The sequence below is a fragment of the Apostichopus japonicus genome, chromosome 7 (genome assembly GCF_037975245.1).
Source record: "Apostichopus japonicus isolate 1M-3 chromosome 7, ASM3797524v1, whole genome shotgun sequence".
Lineage (NCBI taxonomy): Eukaryota > Metazoa > Echinodermata > Holothuroidea > Aspidochirotida > Stichopodidae > Apostichopus > Apostichopus japonicus.
The window spans coordinates 21054876-21075624 of NC_092567.1; the positions used below are offsets into that span (position 1 = coordinate 21054876).

Below are 20749 nucleotides of genomic sequence, written 5' to 3' on the forward strand. Positions count from 1 at the left end.
GCCATTTCGCAAAATTACATTACGTTTATCATGTTATACCTGTTCGCTCTTTATCAACATGACTTATATTGCTGCAGTACCGTACTATATATTACCCTAAACAAGAAAACTGAAAGCCCAAACAATTTGATCATAAATACTTGTTTTGCCATATCGCAAATTACATTACGTATATCATGATACCTTGTTCGCCCTTTACCGACATGACTAAGGTTGCTACAATACCATATATATAACACCCTAGCCAGAAAACTGAAAGTTTAAAAATAAAAAAAAATTGCTAAATTTTATCAAATTTTCTTGTTTTGTATAAGGGAAATTATAATGTCTAGAAAAAACGGCTGATACCTAGACTATATGTTTCAGCTGTCGACGTTATTGTAATTTTTTCCCCCCTCTACTAAATTCAATTGTCTATGCACATAATGACACAGTCAATACGGGAACGCTTCGGGCCACACAGGTGAGAGAGAACGGAAGTCTTCCGTAAACTGTCTTGTTATGGATTGAATAACATCGTATTTGACAAGTTCTGAAGGTGTTTTCTAATTTGATCAATTTTGACTGTATTATTTAAATGAGGTGGACAGCATAAATTTGAAGGCAATGAAGGTCAGATGGTTCTGTTTCTTTTTTCCTGGAGTTTTTTCTTCTTCATCTTCTTTTGTTTTGTTTCTTATCATTTTTTTTTCTTCTAAACTCTCTTTTTTATTCTCGCTCATAAAGTGAACGAACCATGAGGCAAAATAAGATAATACTCGAAGGTATATAGGGACAGAACTACATCAAGTGGAATTTATAGGTTTATAGGTTATGATGTCGTTTTAAGCAAAGTAACAATGTGTGGGATGGAACTGATGACCAAAAATTTGACCGACTTTGGGGAAGAAAGAAATACGTATATAATATAGCAAATAACTTCAGAGTGTCTTGTTTGCAGTTGTGGATAAACTAGGAGTAATTACAATAAAAAAAAAGAGGTATAGTGAGAGAAATAAATATACAAATTTAATTATGCGCATGACGAGTGATGCAAGGATGACTATATACGTGATGGTTAAAATAACGATTTTTTTCCCTCTTTTTTTAAACCGTAAATAAGGTCAAGTATAGGGTGAATTGTCATAATCTAGACTAGGGTGTCACTGTCGGGCGAATACTTATAACCATTGTGTGATTTTGCCTCATGAATATTCAACACACTTAACATAAACACCCAGCAAAGCAATCATAAATTCAAGAATTGATTTAATATACCAGAGCATGCGCACTACCATCATTGACAGCATTTTTTATTTGAGGGGTAGGGGTAGGGGTGGGGGGAGGGGGAAAATCTTTATAATGGATTTTAAACAAAGTAATGGATCTTTATACTAACAACTAAACTTGGCTTTGTACTCTCAATCCTGTCCTTTTGCTGTCCTCTCATTTCTTCTCCTCTCAACCAGACTTGAAGTACTCGAGTTCGTACTCTTATCCGCATTAGTACTCGAGTACCAATCTTCGTGCTTGTACTCACCAATATAAAACTCATGAAGAAGCCGTACTCATAATTTTTTTTACTTGTACACATACTTATATTCGCACTTATTTAGTTTATTAGACGTCTGGACATTGTGCTAGCATCATAAATCTGCTTACATGTACAAATGCACTGAGAAGGTACACACAAAAAACAAGAATAATCAAAAGGTCACAAATCAAGAAGAAGAATTAATGAAAAGAAAATGATGGTACCGAAAACAGACAGCTAGATTCAGAAATGACACACAACTACCACCAAAAATCCGTAAATGAAATTGACATCAGCCATCATCGTCCATTTCAAAATCCCACCGACTGCATCATGAAACTTTCAACAGGCATTTATCAGTAATTGTGTATGCTGGATAAAAGCTTAGCGACGCATATATATATATATATATATATATATATATATATATATATATATATATATATATATATATATATATATATATATATATATATACACGAAACCAATGATAAAAACAGTCCATAGTCGAAGTTTTAAGGCGAACTGTAATGATTTTGTCTTATGGAAATTACAGAAAATCGATTAAATAAACTTCGTCATGAACATATAGAGTTTGTAATGAATTAAATGAGCCAGTTCACTTCCCCTCCGGACACTCTTCTTTTTTTTCGGTTATGCCAAACATTCTAAAGAAGAAGAATTTAGCAAACGTTTGTAAACTTCTTTTCGACAATTCAGCTCAAATTTTGATAGAAATTTGAATGTATTGATGTTTTTTTTCCGTTTTATTACAGCTGTAGAATGTTGAAGCATATACCTTAAAGCCATTCAGAGACATCCATAGCTTACAGAAAATTTACTTTTGCCCATCAGTTGTTGTTGGAAACCTAAGCCGTTTTCTTCTCATAGAGTTTGTTTTTAAACCTTCGCAGTCATTTTGTTATAATATTCAATTACGTCAAACGCAGTGGAGAAAATTCAGTTATCATGAATGTAAACAGAACAATGTGTGCTTAGAATTGTAAGAAACAAATTTAAGACACTTATGAATCTAAACGAAAAACAAAGTTTTTTGAAAAACAAAAAAGAAGGCCAAACTGATAGTGTCATGGAATATTTGACAAAGTTAACAGATGGAATCGATTACTGATCGTATAACAGTGTGTTGTTCGAAAGGAGAAAAAACACCCGCTGATAGACAGCTAGCCTAACGAATAGATATGCTTGGTAAACGGAACCTATGTTCTCTCTATTAGTTATAGCGTTTATACACTTCCCATTTAATGTCATATCCAGGTTCTAATATAGTTTTTGAGATCATAAGTGACACTAAATATTTCCAAAAATAGATATCTGACATTTATATACAGAACTGTTAATATAGAACAGGAGGCATGACTCTTAAAGATTTGTGAACTAAATTTTTGTAACGATATTATAATTAAGTGTGAGAGAGGAGCACATCTACAATCGTTAATGCAATGAGAAAGGGGGGGGGGTATCAGAGGGGTGCTGCTCGTATGAGTGTGTGTGGAGGAATACGTGGAGGAGGAGGAAGACAATCGAAATTGACTTGACTGGGAGTTCGTGTACAAAAGAATTCTTTACCTGCGAGTATAAGCGTTCGATGAAATTGTAAAATAAGTATAAATGTTAATCAATTGATCGATGACAACTTTGTTTTAAATTAGAAGTAATAGGAGTAAATGAGTGTGTTACATGTAAGCCTTCTCATTTCCTTGTTTTCTGTTTACCTCTTCTCCTGTTAGTGGCAATGCAGTCTTAAAAAATCAGAGTAATTTTAATAAAGAAACAAAAAGAATTGAAGTAAATTGAAATATCACAACTTTTCCCACAATCAATGTTTTGTAGTTTCACGTTAATGTCATCATTTTTATTAAGTTAATTAAGTTAGCTTTACAATTTTTGAAAGAGGTTTATTTTCAAGTTTTTGACCCTATTGATACCTTTCTTCCTCATTTCACATGCACAAGAACGCCCCTCCCTCCCCCTATCCCTCTCCCTTCCCCTCGCGTCACCCAGACGAAACTGCATCACAACAGTACAAATGTCAATATAAGCTTGCACATGTGTGGGCAAATATATATTCATGATAATGTAACTTTTTTGTTTGTCCCCCTCCTTTCCCCATAATACGGTTAATACCTTACACCTATTACCCCTACACCTATAACCCCCTACACCTATTACCCCTACCCATCACCACCCCCACCCAACGGTGCTGCATTATCACTGAAAGTTGACGGTTAAATATCAGAAAGTTATCATCCGAGGTGAACGTTAAAATCTAGTCCACATAGCTATGTAGATGTATATAGCCACTTGCTATCAGAAAGAAATTATGTTTCCTGTTGTTTTTTTTATTAAAAGCATCATTTTTCGCTGCATTAATTTAAAAGAATCGTCGTCAAATCCAAGATTGAGAAGCTCTCGATTCATCTTTCAGTCAGTTTTTATATAAATGTTAACACTTTAACTATAAAAAGAAAGAACGAAATATGAGTCGATCGTATCAAAATGTGGAAGAATCACAAACATATATTTCATTTGAACTTTTAGAGTAAATTGCAAATTACCAATTGAGCATGGTATTTTCTTCCCAAATAGAGCGATATGTAGTACTGTCGGGCCATCTAGATAAAGATGGGAAAGATAAAAAATGTCTAAAATGATATATCTTTTAAGTGCGAGAGAGGAACCGCTTTAGAATATCTTTGCTGTCACATTTTTAAGATTACCAAAAAGACCAATGTTTGATGGGTTGAATAGCTAGAAACACTATGTAGAGATGAAGTAATATAGCGTATAAGCAAATAAATATTGGTTTACTAGAGCGATATTAATGATTTTATATTCGGTAGGAATACATACAGAACTCTACAAATTTTTAATGTGAAAAAGCAATGTTCTACAGAGGCGGGGAAAGTTTTGACATATTTTCTGCCAATATTTATGTTTTGTAACCTTACGACTCACATTTATAAAACATTCTCATCTCTGGCTGCAGCTTCCAGAATATTGGATATGAATATTGGAAATGAGGGAAATCTTGTTGTTTTTCAATTTCGATACGTCATTTATTTCCTTAAAAAAATGGACACTGCCTTAATTGATCATTTCGTATATAACGGGGTAAGTTATGGTAGCTATAGTAACCAAACATTACGTTTTGATTTCATTTGTATTGCTTACATCCTTGAAGAAGTGAACATTGCAAAATATATCGACAACATTAGTGTTTTCAAAACATTGTCTCAATATTTATAATGTCGAAATTTGAGTATGTTATATACATATATATATATATATATATATATATATATATATATATATATATATTAATATTATGAAGGAAAGAAAGAAATATTAAACAAAAAGCAGATAAATTAGACATGACTCATAATTGAAAAATAAGGAGTACTGTATTAGAAAATCATTGGTCTGTAATAAGCATATGTGGAAAATCCCCCCGTAATGCTGTTCGCTAGTATGAACTGCTTAGTGAACGTGGCGCTATGAACCTTTTTTTTTATATATAAATGACAAGCTAAGTACAGCAGCTATGGGGCCTACCAAGATATCTACAAGTTGTTGCATAGAACAGAAGGCTATATAGAGTTTCGCTGGCATGTTGGGATAAGAACCCACCAGTGTTAGCAAGTCTCATGACTTTACCACACATTGTGAAATATGTATTTTGATTCGACTAATGACCGGTGGGTGTAATGACCTTATTTGATTAAACGACCTACTTTCTTTCTTTCTTTTTGGGTAAAAATCAGCATGTAGTTGAAAAAAAAACTAGCGTCTAGTTCTCTGTGGTTCTGTTGGCACCAGCTCCTGTCAGCAAAAGGGAAGTTTCTATATTTTCTGTTAATTATTTTTTGTTATAATATAATTACTATTACTTTTGTTCTGAGTTTTTCTTTGTCCTGTTAATTATTGAACAAAGACATTTGCCCCATTTGCAGATATCTTATGCTAACGGAACTTGACTTTATTATTCAGGTCTCCAGTTCATTTATACTTTTACATATCAAAAGTCTATTCGATTGAAAAATTCATAATATTGAAATGTGTTTCGGAACTTTTCACCCCCCCCCCCAAAAAAAATGTGAAAAAACTTAAATGAAAACAAGTATACAAAGAAACCAAAAGCAAATAAGGTGGGGTGAGCTTTTAAAGAACCTACCATTAAACAATAAACATATCATACCTTAACCAAAGTAACCGATTGTCTACTCTAAAGGTTTCGCCAATAATTTCGTCCACACTTTAACAGAAAGTGTATGTCCCTTAGCTGCAAAACGCCTAAAATCTGCAATTTGAGCCATCCACACACAAGATATACTTACTAGTCAAACACATAGGGACAGTTGTTTAGACTCCGTCCTAACCAGTCATTAGTTGAAACAGGCTTTGAGTAATGAATTCGTCTGTTAGTCATTTTTTTTCATAGAAGCATAATGATCAACGGTTGTCTTTTATTCACATGTACACTGTACAAACTGATCGAACCATGTACATTGGGTGTCGTGCCAGCATCGGTTAAAGTGATTCCGTGCGTACCGTAAAGGGGAAAAACGTAAGATAATGTTTGATCTGATGTTTTTCTTTATCTTTCAAATTACCATCGGTGTTGTTCATGGATGAAATATGACATTTAATGACTGCAAAATGACAGTGATAGTTGTTTTGAAAACTAACGGAAAAACGGCGTAAGAAAACGGTAAAATTTTTGAAAGCATTTTCTGAACTAGACTACGCCTAGATGTGAGTTTCGTAATGAATATGCAAAACTAACATCGACGGTGCATATTACTCAAGTTTTAGTTCTAGATTCGATTCCAAATTTGAGTTCAAATGTTGAATTGGAAGCCATCCGGTGTGAAGTTTTAATCCATAACAACTTGCGGGTCTGCCACATTAGTGGTTGTAAAACTAACTGCCTCGTGGCCTGTATTCAGCTGGGTAATGTATTGGTAAGGTATATACTACATACACTAATGCTGTTAGGATAGTGGTAGGCTGTACTAGTGATACCAGTTGTTTTCGTCTCGATTTAATACTTCCTCAACGTTATAGGTTTCATCACCGGACAACTATTATCATATCATAGGACTTTGGAATGGAGATTATTGCTGATTTGAACATACAATAAAGTTGGTAAGTCAGCTTCGATCAGCTTCGATCAGCTTCATCGAACGTCAGTTGGAACGTAACTGTTAGTATAGCCTAGGTCTTAGTATAATATTAGTAGCCTAGTCAGAGACCTATAGTTCTAATAAAGCTAGGCCTATAGTCAGAGAGAGATATTGTGATGATCGAAGGTCTGTGATACCAAGCGTAGTATTATGCGTGACTATAGGCTAGGTTTTACACACATGTTATTGTTGTCACTAGTCTGCATCGACGATCAGCTGTTCTTCGAGAAAAGAGAGCTTCGTTGGTACTGAATATGCATTACAGTGCGTTCTCTCATTGGCTTGTTAAAATCAAGAGGCGCGGCGTAACAGAACACATGAATGAAATATGTCTTCAGCGTATCAATTTTTTTGATACTATCGATCATTAATTTCTTAATAAATGAAACGTTTTTGGCAAAATTAGCTTATTTTTTCATTTTATTTTGGCAAATTTAGCTTTATTTGTCATGGTTCGTCAGATCAGCCGCTTAAAACACGAATTTCCATTTTTTTTTAAATTAAATGATCAGTTTTATGTATTTCCTTTTGTAAACGCACGGAATGTATTTGTTTAGTACCCCGAAATAACAGCCGTACGTCATATTTTGTGCAACAGCTCATTATACAAATATGGGTCACGTAACTTTATATCTCTGATGTATGTGAACAGTTTTTAATTTGTATATTATATTTTAGTTATAAGTTAGCACTGGCAGTGTATATAGGACACTAGAAAAAAGTAAGGAGTCGAAAACCGGTGTGTGGTGGCGGTTTGGGGGGGAGGGGGATATGATCTTCAACAGAAGCAACGTTTGGACCGTAAAAATTGTAGTTGCTACGGTGACCCAGACGGGACATTATCATTACTTTAGATAATAATTATTTTAATAAATGTCCAGCTTTGTTCTCTTTTTGAACAGACGGTGAAAAATTCCCGTGTTTCACGACAATGCCGACGCGATAAAACAAAAAAGGCGAAAATAAGAGATAGCCTATTAAATGAGCTTTATGTCAAGGAAACCCCAGATGCGATTTGTAGTATTCAAAATAATACTCAAAACAAAAACTTTATGTGCCTCATTTAAAAACATAAATATCGGACAGAATAAGCCCCGAAAATTCTTGAACTAAGTTATTTCAACTAAGATTGCATCTAAGGACCCTTCATTAATCAAAAACTTCTCAAAGGGGAGGGGCACACCTCCTCCCTTTCGACCCCAAGGACAGCATTCACAAATAAACATTGTGCCCCCACCCTGTACCCCCAAGATTGAAATGTCTGGCGACGCCACTGGGGAGAATACGTCCCTAGGTTGGAACACTATAGGCATAACTTTTCAAAGCAGAGGCCTGTAGGGTCCTCTGTCCTACCATAAAAACAAATTATATGAGCATTGAGTTAAAAACATGTTTTTGATCTTTAAAAAGCAGGTTATCTACTCAATCTCATTATATTGGTGACACTTTCCATTCAATTTCTCAGTACATTTTAGTTATATAGGTCAGTAGTGTATTGACCCATTATACCACAAAATCGATAAATCGATGACCGGAACTAGGGCAAAATGGACAGGGGGACCCGATATACCACAAAATAGACAAGGGGGACCCGATGTACCACAAAATCGACAAGGGGGACCCGATATACCACAAAATCGACAAGGGGGACCCGATATACCACAAAATCGACAAGGGGGGCCGATATAGGACACTTTAGCATTTGTGACCTATGCTAGGATTATAGGTTGACAAGTTGGACATTATTACACAAGGTCAAAATGAGAACAAGAGCGATGTGTTGTACTTTTTTAATATTTTATTCGAGTGCACCACAGCATATCTTCACATCAAACAAGAAAATATATTGAACAAAAGGATAAGTCAATAGTGGCTTTAGTGACAATAACAACTCGTCCGTTAGGTAGGATATCGATTTCTGTTTGAGGCAAACAATTACTAACCCCTAAGATCATCGTCCGTTAGCTATTTTCGCGCTCAGTACACAATGAAACTCAATGTTCTCCTTTGGGGTCTTAACCTTTCCTTTAGGATATATTTTGTCCGGTACAGTAATGTAGCGGGGGACGGATTTTCCAAAAAATTTAGTACACAATTATATACAAACACACTAGCTACATATGAGAAAAACACTGTATTGAATATTGAAAGGTATCCAACATCAGCACGACACTTTTCTAAACTCGTTAAAGTCAAAATAGATTTACCTAAAAGTTTCACTTGATCTGATACTAAAAAACGTTAGCACCGAACAGTTCATGAAACGTCACTTTGTAAATAATAAAATTAAAAAAGATAAAAGATGCATCGCTAAACACATTTCATAAAATGTATGTCAATTTAAGAAAACACTTCATTTAAAATAAATAAACACATAAAATCATGCATGATTATGTTTAGAACAACAACTTGGTAAGCACATGAAATAGTGAACATTGAAATGATCAATCGTTAAAGATATGGATTGATAAAATAATATACATCTTGGTCATTACGGTGAACATCATCGGTAAACCTGCCAACGATATCCGCCATACGTTGTCCACGGTTGTTATTTCTTTCTTCAGATCGATCGTATAGTCACCCACGTCTCTCTGACAACTTACACATCGTTGTCATCGTCCTCCTCCTCATCACTTTCGTATTTGTACTTCAGTCCATGATGTAATATCTTAGACATTTCCTTATTGAGTTCGAGCAAGTGCATCCAAGTCTCCACAGCATCATACGTGCGTTCACCATCCCCGTCATCCAGTGGCGGCGGAACCGGGGGGGGCTTGGGGGGGCTCAGCCCCCCCAATGAAAAAGTTGAGGGGGCAAATGCATGATAAGCCCCCCCAATATTTACCAAGACTCCGAAACGTTCATCTGCCCATTTTTTAATGCATACTTGTCGATCTGTCCGATGCACACGTATACTATATAGGTGTAATAATTAAATATGATAATTGATTGTCTGTATCATGCCTCATCGAATATTAGTGTTTTAAATAAGAGCGTAATAAGCTAAACGCTACACTCATCAACATTTACGTTTACACTACGAGTACACGCAAGGCGTGGAACATGGCTCTATGTTTAAACGCAATCAATTATTCAACGAACAAAAACACAATATTTGCATTTCACCTGTACTGTATAGGGTACATGCATTCATGACATGATGAGAGTGCTAGGTCATAGAAATTTGTTGGCAACTGCACATTGTTTTGGAATTACCCTTTTGTTGACAGTAAGAAATGCTTTCTGTTTTTTCTTATGACATTTATTTAATTCAGGGGCGTCGGAGCCGGTACGGGCAGGTCCGGCGAACGCCGGACCAATATTCACGACGCAAAAAAAAAAAAAAGTAGGACTAAAAAATGGAAAAACAAAAATCTCGGAGGTATATGTTTCAATAATTTTCAATAATGATGACGGCAAATAGGCTAAGTGTGACTACTCTGGCATGGCAGGAGTCTTGTTTTCAAGCTCGGGAAGTGCCATTTCCTGCAATCGGGGAGGCATATTTTCAAAATTTTCTCCATTACGCTACGCGCCAACCATGGTGGCACGTAGCGTAGTTTGACCTACCAAACGTCCCCCCGATAATTATGATAGTTGGCCACACTCTGAACCGCCGTACCAATCAAAAATAGCTTCCGACGATCTTGTAATTATTGCATTTAATTGCGAGTAGTAATTTACTACACTCAAAAACGTCATTGCGAGTATACGTCGAGTAATAACTACTCTCTTAAAACACCATCGAATATACAAATTACAATGTTTTTACAGATTTTTACGTGCAATCTGAGAAATTGCAGGCTTGAGACCCATGTTTTAGGCTAGGTATTCGCAGCATAAAACACTCGGGAAGTGCCGTTTCCGGCTATCTGGGGGGTTTGAAAAACCCAAAATTTTCTTGTACGCTCCGCGCCAACCGATGGTGGCGCTCCGCTTAGATAGTCTCCACATATTAGCCCCCCCAATAATTTTTGCGTTCCGCCGCGCCTGCCGTCATCGTGATCGTCACCACCATTATCCTCACTGCTACTACTGCCAGTACCGTCTGATGTTTCAATCGGCTCATCCGAACTATTTTGTTCATTACTTCCCTCAGTATCCACCAGGTCATCGTCCTCTTCACTGCGGTCATCGGTCGAATCACTTTCACGATGTTTGCATTTCACGCCGACACGACGCGTATTCACATAACGAACTCTATTACCATTCACAATGTCATCGTCGCTTTTAGTTACCATCGCTGCCTTTTGATTACTAGGGTGAATGATGGATTCGTGTCGACGAAGATTGAACTGACGGTTAAATCCTTTATTGCATATTTTACAACGAAATCTCATCTTGAGGGTGTGTACTCTTTTGTGTCATTCGACGCAATGAGAGCTATTAAACAAAAATGTGAATGATATACTTTTTGAATATATCAATATGAGCACATGCTCAATTGCTCATCTAAACGACTCTCTTTTGCTCACGATGTGCTCTTTTGCTCTTTGAGTCACTCCTTTTATGCTCGCATGCTCATCACATGAACCACATCATGCGTTTTTGTTTTGTTGCTAATTCTAATATGAGCACATGCTCAATTGCTCATCTAAACGACTCTTTTTTGCTCATGGTGTGCTCTTTTGCTCTTTGAGTCACTCATTTTGTACTCGCGTGCTCATCACATGAACCACATCACGCGTTTTTGTTTTGTTGCTAATTCTAATATGAGCACATGCTCAATTGCTCATCTAAACGACTCTTTTTTTGCTCACGGTGTGCTCTTCGAGTCACTCATTTTGTGCTCATATTTAAAAAATGATATAATCCACGGTAAAGGTTCCAGTGAAAATAATATCGTATGAATCCACGGAACTTGCTTCGAAGGTCCGACAAAGGGAAGAGAGAAAGTATCCCGGTAAATGAATCCGATTGGTCTATGTGTATCAAGTTTTATGTCGTGTACGTGGCACAGGCGAAAGATCCACAGGTATGGGACCAATCAAGCCTGCTCGTGCAATGTATCAGCCAAAAACGCATCGACTTGGTTACTTTTCAGCCATGACGCACTTTTCCCGATCAAAATTTGGCACAAAGTGAGACTGTCCTACCTAACCACTGTTTGTATACCCCCAATACTTTATCAAGTTCTAATGGAGCACCTTCCTCCTCGAAGACTATTTGACCTTCTGCCCCCTTTACCCCTCTTTGAAAACGATCGATCGGGACCATTGTCTGCCACCAGCCTAAGATTCCAACACACACAATGAGGCATTATCGATACTTGGGTGAGACTTGGCATGTATAATGTGCACATATACGCAGTGTATATAGTGTATTTGTATAACACTGTGTGAGCTATAGGCACAACGTATGAGACCATCGTAACCCATGTTTGGATCATCCTTATTTTGGATAACTGGCTCGCTTCTCGGCCTTTTGGCTAAGATCATGTGTAGTATCTGTTCTTTTCGGGAATGGTGATGCACACCTGACGATGATCACACAGTCACAGTCCCGATGCAAGGGGACTGGGGTTAGAAGCGGATCAGTCGTTCAGTAGTTTGGTTTTCGTGCCCAGGTTCTTTCCTGGGCGACTTTTTCTTAAAAAAGTATTTTGGATAACTGGCTCTTATTAGCCAGGTAAGTTTTCTTTTCTAACCGCAAAGTTTTGGTTTTCACTCGTTTCCCCGTGAAACATTAGTTTGTCTGTAACTTGCTATTCCCCGGAAAAGTCAACACTAACGAGATTTTTCTTTCCTAGAGTTTTCTCAGTACTACGATAGGGCGAGCATACTTTTTTATGTCTAAATAACGATGGTAAAATGGAACTAAGATCACCGTTAGGTCTACAATAAATTTACATTTTACTTGAGTCGTATGGTAAAATGGACCTCAAAAACACCTTTTTGTGTACAATAAAGATTGTGCTTGATGATATACACACATCGTACATTTGGATATGGTATTTTTATACGGTCCTAAGTTTAAAATAACGTAGACTATATAAAGATCTATGTATTTGGGTAAATATATATATATATATATATATATACAGGCCTATGTTGTAAAGTATCGGAGCCTTTACATGATAGAAGAATATATAACTGAACTAGCCTAAATGTATTAAATTAACCAACCTCTTAAATTACACCAATGCCTAAATGGCCTACCACTATAGTTAAGCCTATACATACGTTAGAAATAAATGAGACGACACAATGCATGTTTAAGGAGAGTGTTGAGCCTGCTCTTTCTGGAATATTTGATAACCCTTTGTAGAGTCGGTTAAAAATTAAAAAAAAGAAGAAAAGTACTGATCAGCTTAAGTCTGACAAGGTCTTCGATGGTTTCTTCTTCCTCCTTAATGTCCTCATCTACCATGGTGAGTTTCCGGGAAAATTTCGGCCAGTGTCTCTATGAAGACATTGTATTCTTTTCCCGTTATCCTCTGCTCCTTCAGGCTCCTTCTCCTCCTCCACATGCCGCAAATACCCAACGGTGGAATACAAATGCAGGCCACCGGGTGATTTACAATTTGCGTTGGTGTGTCAAAACGTTGACAACAAAAGACACAATATGCTCTTGCTAGCCATCTTCGAGGCTATAGCTCAAATGACGTGATCTCCACAGAGACATCGTCTTATATGGGGTTCCAAATGTTAATAGCGTTTAGTGTGTACACCACAGTGTAAGTATAGGTAATGGCTAGTTTCAAAAATACCGCCAAATCATGTAAGCACCGCCTCTTTACACATGCGCAGTACTCACTCGTACGATGTACTTATGTAACTGATGATGTCATCCCTAAAACTGATCTATGACATCATTTGCGAAAATAGGGTCCCACTCATTAGGTTATATTTCTGGCCACCTGATGCCAAGTTCTGTCATTTGGATTAGTGCTTCGTTCGAGTGAAGGTCATGCGTGTTTCTTTTATGTCATAGATCGGGGAACCCTTATGGTGGGTACATAGTCATGTTATAACTTCAGAGGAGCAAATTTAAGCGACACATTTGTCTTCGGTTACATATAGATACCACAATGTTTGAAGGACTTCGAAATGACTTTGTAGGTTCTTGAACGCTGGTCCCGCAATGTTCTACATTTTCATTGATGGCATTCGTGGTCTGATTTTGATACCTTGTTGGATCGCGCTCGTGAACGATGCATGTTTGATTGCGTGGTCAGCATGTTTGCGCTTTACTGGTGGATAATAAAGCTGAGAGATACTAACATGATACTCTCAACGGAACTACTTTTTGAGAACTTGCTGCATCGTGGCAACCGCGTTGGTGCTTCTTTCCTTTTACTCGGATTACATGAAACATTTTAATGTGAACAGGTACGTGAAACAACGACTAAAATTTCTGCAGTGAAAACGTTTGGAACAGTAACACCAGGTTCTCTCTCCGAACTCTTTTCGATCATGTCTGGTTGAAGTTAAGCGTTGGATAGAAAATGAATGTTATGGTTACCATTTTCAAATGGAAAGTTCACAACCTATCGAATATGTGTATCTCAATGATTTTTTTATATTTTTTATATTTTTTTATTTAACTTGTACAATGTTTGTGATCCAAAATTTATCATAAACGAAGAGCTTTCTTCTGTTCATATGATGATATTTGTTAAATGTTGCAGCTAAAGTCTTTTTGTAAATTTTTATTTACAAACAAGGGTGAACTGTTACCTGCAAACGTGTTTTGAGTTTAAAAATAGGCTATGTGAAAAGTGTTGTTGTAAAGCATTCAAATGGTTGTAAACCTTTTACGTGTAACTTTATTTTTCCTTCAATATATAAAACTATCTATGCACCGTTTGTTTCCGAAAGAATGATTAAATGAACATTTTTATTGGTTAGTTTGTTAAAAGAATGTTTCTATTTTAACTTTTACATTGCGATGAATTTTAATCTTCTTAGCTTTACAATGTTTTGGGATCAAAAATTTAAAAATTTATTTTAAATGAAATGTTTTCTACAATTGCCATACATTTTATGAAATGTGTTTAGCAATGCATCTTTTATCTTTTTAATTTTATTATTTAAAAAGTGACGTTTCATGAACTGTTCGGTGCTAACATTTTTTAGTATCAGATCAAGTGAAACTTTTAGGAAAAATCTAGTTTGACTTTTACATTACGATGAATTTTATTCTTCTTAACTTTACAATGTTTGGGATGAAAATTTTAAAAAATTTGATTTAGATGAAATGTTTTCTACAATTGACATACATTTTATGAAATGTGTTTAGCGATGCATCATTTATCTTTTTTATTTGATTCATTTACAAAGTGACGTTTTATGAACTGTTCAGTGCTACCGTTTTTTAGTTTCAGATCAAGTGAAACTTTTAGGAAAAGTTTTTTCTAAGCGACTAAAATAATTTTAATTCGTATGCTTTAAATGTTTGATACCCTATTTCACATTTATGAATAAATTTAAGTATATGCGCGACATGTTCGAAGGTGATTTTTATGAACTGTTTCGTGATGAAGAAAAGTTTTGATACCATGAAATCGCTTGTTGTCACTCAAGTTTAGTTTTATAACAACTTTTACATTATTTAGTAAATCACTTTGTAATGTACGTTCTCTTATAGCCAAATTTAATTCAATTAATAAAATACTCTAGATCAAAATTTACTTTTCATTTGATTAAAAAGTGTTATCTTTGCAATTGAAGTTTTTGTAACTGTCGTTTCCCAAATGATGTTTCATGAAATGTTTTTTTGGTAAAGTTTTATATCCTTTGAAATGAAAAAAAGAGGTTTCGTATTCTAAACGTGTCGTGCTGCATGCATAGCAAATGGCGGATACCTTTCAATATTCAATACAGTGTTTTTCTCATATGTAGCTAGTGTGTTTGTATATAATTGTGTACTAAATTTTTTGGAAAATCCGTCCCCCGCTACATTACCGCGCAAAATCCTAACGGATAGGTTAAGACCCCAAAGGAGAACATTGAGTTTCATTGTCTACTGAGCGCGAATATAGCAAACGGTCGATGATCTTAGGGGCTAGTAATTGTTTGCCTCAAACAGAAATTGATCGATATCCTACCTAACGGACGAGTCGCTATTGTCACTAAAGCCACTATTGACTTATCCTTTTGTTAAATACGTGTACTATTCACATGCGTTGATGTTTTTACAGTGTAACAAATAAGTTCCGTCGGAACGGGTTTCCTACCGTCTCCTCAACGTTATGGTAAAACGATAAACAAAGTAGTGATGTACTATCGATATCATTTTTGTTTTTACATGTATGACTTAAGCACACGTATTTTCTTGGTTGATGTGACGCCGTGTTGCTCTCGAATAAAATATTAAAAAAGTACAATACATCGCTCTTGTTCTCATTTTGACCTTGTGTAATAATGTCCAACTTGTCAACCTATAATCCTAGCATAGGTCACAAATGCTAAAGTGTCCTATATCGGCCCCCCTTGTCGATTTTGTGGTATATCGGGTCCCCCTTGTCGATTTTGTGGTATATCGGGTCCCCCTTGTCGATTTTGTGGTACATCGGGTCCCCCTTGTCTATTTTGTGGTATATCGGGTCCCCCTGTCCATTTTGCCCTAGTTCCGGTCATCGATTTATCGATTTTGTGGTATAATGGGTCAATACACTACTTAGGTCACGTTGTTGGTTTTATTTTTTCTACCGGAAACGTGTCATATGCAAAACAAAATGTTATTTGTCTGCTGCACGTGATCAAACTCAAAATATTTTTCTTCTCCGTTTATTTTTCACCCTTAATGTTTGGAAACTCAATTGAGGGTGCTTTCCATATTTTTGTTTTTATCACTACACGGGGACGTTTGCAATACCTAGCTGTATTATGCAACACCAATGCTCAAGTATAAGTTTGTTTACACAGTAAACAGGTACGGTAAATAGTGAACGAATCTTATAAATACCACGGAATATGAGTGTATTCATAACCTCACATTAAAAAAGAGTGAAATAATTTTGGATAAAAATGCAACATATACCTGTATGTATTGTTTATCTACAATATTATGAACGATTGTTGGAGTTTTGTTGTAACAAAAAACATACAAAATTCTTGACATTTAAACAGTTTACTCATCAGCTATCAACAATACTACGATCAACAATACTATGCATAAATCACGCCCGGAAGTTGAGAACAAGAAAACATACTAACGATTAAGATTTTGTATATATCTATATCTGTGTCCGTATCTGTAAATATATCTCTATCTATATCTATATATATCTATATCTATCTATCTATATATATATATATATATATATATATATATATATATATATATATATATATATACATATATAATTGAAATTGTAGTGAGTTGGAAAATCAAGAACAGTGATAAAACTTCCAGTCTCCACCAGGATTCGAACCCCGGCCTCCCGCTTTACATTCGGACACGCTAATCATTAACGTTAATGATACAGGCCTACTGTTTCAATTTTACATAAGATACATACTGTGTATGACTGCCTATACTTGTTATAACAAGATATCTCTTCCGTGATATATGAATACAACCCACAGGTATACTGTATATTACAATTTAACAAAATTAATGTAATCTTTGACAGTCCATATATTTAAGATATCTTGTCCCCGTAGGCAAAAATATCACCCCCAAAAACGGCATTTTTTTTTTAACAAGCACTTGTTTGTGCTTCTTTCTCCAAGCCATAGTTTACACAAAGCATAAGAAGACGTAAAAAGAAATGAAATTCTTGGTACCGGGATATTGTTAGCTCACGGTCAACAACGCGGGCTGATCTTTCAAAAGATATAAATCGATCCACGGGAAATAAAGTAGCCGGGATCTATTTTGGTTTCATACCTTGAATGATTTTGACGAAATTCGATCAATAAAACTATAAAATAAGTCTCTTTTTTTCATTTTCTTATTTTTTCGTCATCTCCTTGGGTGTCGACTTGTCATAGTCGTCATTAGTGGTAATAATAAGACACATACACAAACACACACACACCCACATACATAAGAAGTATATAAACACTCGTCAGGTAAAAGAAAGTTAACCAAAAAATAAGGAAGTGACCTTGGTAGAAGGGAAGGTCAAATTAATATCAAATAACAGAACTGTCAATAACATGTTTTGTTTTTTTCATCATTTTTAAGTTATTACAGATAACTAAGTCTGAATTTATTTGGACTTCGGTGTCGTCATCAATGACGTTAATTCTGTATTATTCGGATCTTATAGAGTCGAAACTATAATAATGGTAGTAATGCTGCTCTGTAAAATAGATAGCACGATATATATATATATATATATATATATATATATATATATATAGTTATATATATATATATATGTATATATATATATATATATATATATATATATATATATATATATATATATATATTTATATATATATATATATATATATATATATATATATATATATATATATATATATATATATATATATATATATATATCTAAAAAGGACTCTCCCAGGATTAAGATATCTCTAATTTCATTTAACTATGATTTTTATGTTGTCATTTTACTTTAAAATGTCGTGATTAGTCAGAAGAACGAGGACGACTTAGTTAAACTGACATCGATGTGTTATATAAACTATAGAGAACGGTTTCTGTGTTTGTATAAGTTTTCTTGTGTCACCTCCCTTCCCACCCACCCCCTCCTCCCCCCCCCCCCAACGATTCTACAGGTGATCAGTTCACATATTCACGCGTTAACTGACATGATCCACAAGTCATCTAAACTTCACTTCAAATTTTTCCGATCTAACGAAATACAATTGTTGAATTGTTTCCCATCATTTCTCAATTAGGTCACTGCTACGACGATAAACTATAAACTGAAACAATGAAAATGTCAAAAATGTTGACATTTAATGGAATTGAAATGACGTTTCACCTTGTTACCCTAAAGTAATATATCGTTATGTAAATTTCAGTCACGACAGCATCGGGAAAACCGGAGATTGCTCTTGGATGAAAAACCCACCTTATAACATGACCAGGCCGGGTATCGAACCCGGAAACTCCCGATTGCTAAGCATCATTGCTCCAAATGCCACCGCCTTTTATCCACTCGGCCACAGCACCGGTTTTATCATCTAAAAATAATTTCTTGTCCATATTCTTTCAAAGGTTGAGGAGTGTACTGTACATATTAAAAGAACAGATACTAGACATCATTTTGAGCCAAAAAAATACAAGTAGCGAAATTTGTATACAAAATAGTACTAACTTTAGTTCAACATGCATTCAGAAAACTTGCGGAGACAAAAACGTGAACAACTTCGAAGATGTTCTTTTCTGCGTGACTTAGGTATCTGACTATGTAGCTAACACTTGTCTCTATCAGTTACACAGTCTTCTATGTACCCGGGTGTTGACGTGACATTCTCACTTTACACCTGAAAATTTTGTTCAATCAAGACAGTAATTGGAGAAATGGAGCGGTGAGTAAGGGTCGACTTCGATAATCCCGTCAACGGCATACACAACCTTTTAAAATTTTATCGCCACTCAACTAAAGTTAGTCAAAAACCATATCAGTGTATCCGTCTGTCGGTGTGAATATGCTTAGTCATGGATTGACGCGCAACATATATATATATATATATATATATATATATATATATATATATATATATATATATATATTAATATACACGCGTCAATACATGAAAAAAGCAATTTAACTCAGACAGATTTGGCTCAACATTGGCCACGGAATATCCCTAACCGCTTTATATTAAGATGAGTGCTAATGTTTCTGTCATTTTGAGTAAGTCACCACGTAATAATCAACTTTCAGGTGTACATTTAGTCATAACCCTTCTGAACACTTGCAATTAGCAAGTTATTAACCGTCAACTCAGTATAGCTTCACCAGCTAGGGTTGGACCCGAGAACAGTTATTTAAAAAAACGCCCCCCCCCCCCTCCTCACCCACCTTTCTTGCGTGAGCGTTCTTTTCTCCTTAAGTTTATTATGAAAATGAGAATAGGTTATTCCTTATCCTATATCCCATATTTCTCCTAGTCGTCCTTAACTATTCGCCGGGTCCTGGGGCACCAACCCTCGACCCCGACCCCCGACCCCTGATCCCTTCCCCTCTCCCTAGACCTAGTGGGCCTAACATGTTCCTTCTTCTAAGTTCTTCTCTTTTAGCTGTTCCGTATTGTATCACTATATTTTGTAACAAATTTGCAATCCAAAATATTTCTTACGTCTCGATGACATTATAAAATTGGAATATTTAGTATTTTGCATTAACTTGTTAGAATTTTGGCAAAATTTGCGTACGCATTTTACATTTTCTTAAACTAAATACAATTGACAAGACAAAAAAAAAAAAGAAGAATAAAAAACATACTAAAAGTCTTCTGGTTTCATGAACTATACTGTATCGTTTTTAACATGTCAAATGGTTCAGCATATACCTGAGCCTACGAATCTCTCTAAATAGGTTATGGCTATTTAATATAAAAAAAATATGGCAACCAAATCAAAAGAATAATGAATCGAAACAAAACGAATGAAGAAAAAAAGCAGGAAGGATATTTTCAAAAAATTTGCAAAATCATGATAGTTCTTTGGCAGCTTTTAACATTTGAACTGATTTTTTTTTTTTTTTTTTTAATTATTATAACGAGGTTTCAAGTTTTAATCCTCTTTTTTTGTCAGTTCTTATTTGTTGAAATATCTTTCTAGCGATCGTTCGGAAGTATGGAATAGCTAAACTTACATCCTCAAAATTCACAAACAGGAACTATTTGAAATTTCTGATTACTTTAGCAAATCCTTGAGCGATATCACGAATCAAAGTCACGAATCAAATGTTAGATGATATTTTTGTATTGAGAAACGAGAAACTTAACACATTTTTTTGTCGATATTAAATCCGATTTTCAATCTGTATCATTCATTTGAAAGAAATCAGAGAAATAAGAAAACGAAGGGAAGGGGGGGGGGGGGGAGGGTGTGAATTGATTTGATCAATTTGCCTATATACAAAAACTAG

At 35.4% G+C, this 20749-nt stretch overlaps 1 pseudogene; it reads left to right on the forward strand.

Annotated features, from left to right (window-relative positions):
- The first annotated feature begins 12131 nt into the window (after window positions 1-12131).
- LOC139970333 (U2 spliceosomal RNA) lies at window positions 12132-12226 on the forward strand (annotated as a pseudogene).
- The last annotated feature ends 8523 nt before the right edge of the window (window positions 12227-20749 follow it).